Source organism: Myotis davidii, unplaced genomic scaffold (assembly GCF_000327345.1).
Source record: "Myotis davidii unplaced genomic scaffold, ASM32734v1 scaffold189, whole genome shotgun sequence".
Classification (NCBI taxonomy): Eukaryota; Metazoa; Chordata; class Mammalia; order Chiroptera; family Vespertilionidae; genus Myotis; species Myotis davidii.
The window spans coordinates 561,010-566,311 of NW_006383017.1; the positions used below are offsets into that span (position 1 = coordinate 561,010).

A 5,302-nucleotide genomic window follows, 5' to 3' on the forward strand; every position below is an offset into this window, starting at 1 on the left:
CAATCGCAAGACTTCCTGAGGCTGAGGAGGTGGGGGTAAGTGGGGGGCGGGGGGCTCTAACTGAAGGAGACGAGGCAGGGGGTAGAGGTGGGGTGGGAAGGAGAGCTCCCCACTGTGGGTAATCAGCCAAGAGATCCATCCCATTTTCTGGGCCAAGTTTCACTTGCTAGCTCCTTTCCCCTTCTTGTTTACTTTTTCTCTTTGATGCTCTTTCATTTCTCTACTCAGTAAACCTTAGTGACCACGTCCTGTGGCCAGGGTTGGCCCAGGTGAGAAGAGACTCTGGGCGAAGGCCAAGATGCAGTTTCCTGCCACAGAGGTCGCATTCTAGTTGGAAATGGACAATTTCAAAACACAGTGAGCATTCATGCTGAGTAGGGGCAAGTAGGGGAGGGGTTTGGGAGCCTGGGGTGGGAGTGAGCAGACCAAGGGGGTGAGGGTAGAGGCCAGGGAGACCTCCTAGAGGAAGCAGAACTGGTGCTGGTTCCACTAGGGCTGCCAGGTAAAATACAGACGCTTGTATTTAATGCAATACTTGTGACGTACTTACATTAAAAAGATTATTTGTTGTTTACCGGAAATTCAAAATTAACTGAGTGTCCTGTATTTTTATTTGTTAAATCTGGTGACCCTAGTTCCTGATGAATATACAGGGATTAGCTGAGTAAATTGGGGGAATGGGGGGAAGGGCATCCCTGTAGAAGGAACAGCATGTGCAAAGACCTGGAGGCGAGGGATCCCGGGCTTCATTTAAGGAACTGAACGTTACCCAATGGCTGGGTATGGTGTGCTAAGTGCCAGGCTCACCGTGAAGTTCTAGGGTGCTGTTGCTGGCCAGACAGACAGACAGACAGACAGCCTCTGCTCTCAGGAAGCTCACAGGTCAGCTGAGGAGCAGTGAGGTGAGGAGCGAGAAGCAAGGGCACTGTGGAAGGTATAGCTGAGGACATCAGCCTGGCTGGGAGGTCAGGAAAGGCCTCTCTGAGTAGGTGACAATATGCTGAAGATGGGGAGCCAGGCAGGCCAAGAGCTTGGGGAAGAGTATTTTAGGCTAAGGAACAGCATAGCAGAGGCCCCAAGTGAAAAAAAAATTGCAGTGGGTCCCAGATACCATAATGTGGCCAGAGGGGCTGGGGCCCCAGAGAGAGAGGAGGCACAGAGGAGCAGGCTGGAGTAGGGGCCAGGGGCCAGATCACACCGGAGGGAATTTGGGCTGGATTCTGCATGCAATAGGAGCCTTGGAAGGAGTTTAAAGCAGACAGAGTGACACACTAGCTTTGTGTTCTTAAAGGTGACTCATGCTGGAGAGAGGAGGGCAGATGGGCATCGTGGGGGCAGAGAGAATGAGGGAGGCCAGGGAGGAGCTACTGCAGATGTCCTGGATGGACAAGTGGGTGGCTTGGCCCAGCGTGATGGTGGTGGAGATGGAGGGAGGAGGAGAGGGAAACCCAGGCTGCACTGAGGAGGAAGACTTGGCAGGGCTGGGGTATCTGGCACTAGGAAGTGAGGGGTGGGAGGAGCAGTCATGACTCAAAGCTTCTGGGCCGGACAGATGGGAGGATGGTGGCATCATTTGCTGAGCTGAGCTGGGAGCCTGGGAGGTTTGGGGGTGGTAGGCGAGAGGGCTCAGGCTTGCACATTTTGAAGGTGAGGAGGGTGGTGGTGGACCATTGGAAGATGGACTGTGGAGGAAGAAAAATTGTGGGGGGCTGGGCAGAGCTGTGGTCAAAGCTCTCTTCTCATACTTGGCCGTGTCACCTTGAGCACTGACTTCACCTCTCCTCGCCTGTTTTTTGCTCTGTACCCGGATGATGTGGGCAACCTGCACTCAGAGCTGTGGTGAGGGTGTGGTGGGCAACCTCCAAGATACAGTAACCCCATTGATTCTCACCTCCTGGTATTCACGGCCTTGTGTGGTGACCCCACACTGTAATAGGGCTGGTCTGTGAGACCACAAGACTCCAAGTATGTCCCTTTCAAGGCTGGGTTAGAAAAGACCTTGTGATTTCCTGTTTTCCGTTAAATCACTTGCTTTGGGGGATGCCAGCTGCCAGGTTGTCAGGAGAGGCTCATGTGGAGAGGAACTACTGCTCCTCCTGAAAACTCCAGGCGTGAGCTTAGATGCGAATCCTCCCGCCCCAGCCAAGCCTTCAGATGACTGCAGCCCCAGCTGACATCTAGGCTGCAGGGTCTGCTACCTACCTCATCTGCTTCCAAATTCTTGACTCCCAGAAACCATGAGGTAAGAAATGTTTGTTGTTTTATGTCCTTACATTTTGGGATAATTTATTATGTGGTGATAGAGAACTGGCCCAGAAGGTGAAAGCACTGAGCACAGTCCCTGGCACATGGTTGGGGCTGTAGAATATACATCTGTAGGTCTGGAGTCGAGAGAGAGGCCTGGGCTGGAGGTATGGGGTTGGGAACCTTTTGGCTTAGAGACAATAACAGAATCCATGGAAGTGTCTGAATCAGTCCACAGAGAGGAAGAGACAGAGAGGAGAGGATGGCCTTGACCGAGCCTGGACATGAGGGGTGGGTAATGGCAGAGGAGGAATGACTCTACGAGGCCGAGAGGAGGTGCTACAGAGGCAGGAGGAAGCGTAGGGCAGGGCTCGGAAGAGTCTGTCTCTCAGAGGTTGTGGACAACATATCACCCCGGGAGGCCTGAGAGGGGGAGATCTGAGGAGGTTCTTCCTGGTATCCCCATAAGAGCTGTTTAGGTAGAGAGGTGGGCCCGGAGGCCAGATTGAATGTTGTGGGTTGGGGTGTCAGCATAAATGCTTTCCACCCCTAAGCCCTAAACCAAGATGATTTGTAGAAGAAATCTATAGGCAATCCAAATTACAGGAAACTCCAGTCTTACAGAAGCTGCTTTAGTGAAAAAATAATGCATCATCAAAGTAAGTTTATTCTAGTCCTAACTGGTTTGGCTCAGTGGATAGAGCGTCAGCCTGTGGACTGAAGGGTCCCGGGTTCAATTCCAGTCAAGGGCATGTACCTTGGTTGCGGGCACATCCCCATTGGGGGGTGTGCAGGAGGCAGCTGATCAATGTTTCTCTCTCATTGATGTTTCTAACTCTGTATCCCTCTCCCTTCTTTGTAAAAAAATCAATAAAATGTATTTTTTAAAAAAGTAAGTTTATTCTAGGAATGCATGGATAGTTTACTGTAATAAAATCCATGATTGTAATACGTTACATTAGAGTGAAAAATCCCACATTTGATACATTTCAATGCCCATTCATAACACAGCAGAATACTGTGTTATCTTTTATTACACCAATAAAAGATATCTATAAAAAACCTACAACAAACATCATATTCAATGGTGACATGTTAGAAAAGTCTAGAACAAGACAGAAATGTCCACCACCATTACTGCAAGTCAACACTGTGCTAGAGATTTTAGTCAGTGAGTAAAACAAGGAAACGGAAATCAAATAGAAGATACTACACTGTCATTACTTGAAGACTCTTTGTTTACTTACATAGAATATTCAAGACAGCCTATAAACTTAGAACTAAAAGAGTTCAAGTTAGCAAAATATAAGGTTATTAATTAAAAGTCAACCACATTTCAATAACCATCAATCAATACACTATAAAACACAAACTTGAAAATATAATTTATAATAGCAATAAAAACTTTAAGAGGTACGTAAGAATAGTTTTGTGAAAACCACTGACAAAGTTTATTCCTCTCTGTTTTTAGTTGGGGAAATGGAAGCTCTGAGGGGGGAAATGACTCTTCGAAGGACACCCCTGATAAGCCAGGGCAGGTCTGGATTTTTCAGTGGCACCAAATCCTAGAGATCTGAGTGCTGAATAATTTTGGTATTGTCTTTCTTTTGTTAAAAAACAAAACAAAACAAAACCAAAACTCTGATTAAAATATATTTTTCTGATTGTAAATTCAATATTGATTCTAGCCAGAACTGGTTTGGCTCAGTGGATAGAGCGTCGGCCTGCGGACTCAAGGGTCTCAGGTTTGGTTCCGGTCAGGGGCATGTACCTTGGTTGTGGGCACATCCCCAGTGGGGGGCGTGCAGGAGGCGGCTGATCGATGTTTCTCTCTCATCGATGTTTCTAACTCTCTATCCCTCTCCCTTCCTCTCTGTAGAAAATCAATAAAACATATTTTTAAAAAAATATTGATTCTAAAAAATATAGGAAATTTGGAAGAACATTCAGTAATGTCACTAACATTCCCAAGCTACTACCTAGAGAGCTATGATCAATGATTTTCTACATTTCCTTCAAAATATTTGTCTATATTTATGTTTCTAAAAGTAAAATTAGGATTATATCATGCATGTCATTATATTATGTTTCTCACACATGTTCCTGTAAAATCACCTAGTCTTTTTGAATTTGATCATATAGCACCCAGTGATGCTGATGAAGCATATGTCATTTATTTAACCTATCAATTTAAGTTTTCAGAGAAAAACCAAGTATCAGATCTGAGTGTGATAATCACTGGATAAAAGTTAAACCTCAGAGCCAGCTCACGCACATGCAGACTGCAACAGGCGAGTTTCTAAGGCCGCGGTTATCCTGGTGGAGAAGAAATGGCAAAATCAACGTCCCCCCAGGAAGAGGACAGAGATCTGGTCTGCAGGAGCGAATGGGATTTCGCAGGAGCCTATTCTTGGAGACAAATTAGGTCTGAGACTTTTACCTAATTCCCCACCCTCTGCAGTCTTGGCTTCCTTCCTGGTGAAAAGAGGACAATATGGTGCTCAGACTCTAGTAAGACCGGCTCCTTTAGGCCTCAGAGCCTCTGCACCGGTCCTTCCTTTCTGCCGGTCAGCTCTGCCCTTAGTCTTCCTATCTGGCCGCCCAGGCTGTCCCTTCAGACCTGGCCGCCCTTCCCTGCCCTGCCCCCCAGGCCTGACAGGTGACCTTATTAGAGTCGCCTGCCCCACGGAGGGCAAGGCCAGCAGGTCCTCTGCCACAAGCAGAGTGTCCAGGTCTTTCTCGGCCATTGCATCTGAAGCAGAGTCCTCCCTTTATTCTCCATCTAATTATTTTTATCATGTGCCTCCCAACACATCATAACTTGTCAGGATTTTGTCTGCCGGCTGTTTCTTGGGTCTCGTCTGTTTTCTTCTCTACTTAGGACCTCCTCCATCTTGCTGGCCGCTGTACCCCGTATGCCCGGCATATGGCCCGGACTCCATGCATGTTCGTGGGAAGACAACGGAGCAGCAGTGGGGAACCTAGGTCCGAGGGCGCACGCGGTGAAGGTTGCGGGAGGGCTGGGCTGATCCAAATTGCAGGCGGAGGCAGGACGTCG

The 5,302-nt window shown here is 47.9% G+C and overlaps 1 protein-coding gene across 1 annotated transcript in view; it reads left to right on the plus strand.

The window, feature by feature from the left end:
- Nucleotides 1–2,219: 2,219 nt before the first annotated feature.
- KCTD6 (potassium channel tetramerization domain containing 6) overlaps nt 2,220–5,302 on the plus strand; it is a 15,454-nt gene continuing 12,371 nt past the window's right edge. The window contains exon 1 of the mRNA XM_015558242.1: nt 2,220–2,242. The gene's annotated coding sequence lies outside the window, so the exon portion shown is untranslated. The remainder of the gene's footprint in view (nt 2,243–5,302) is intronic.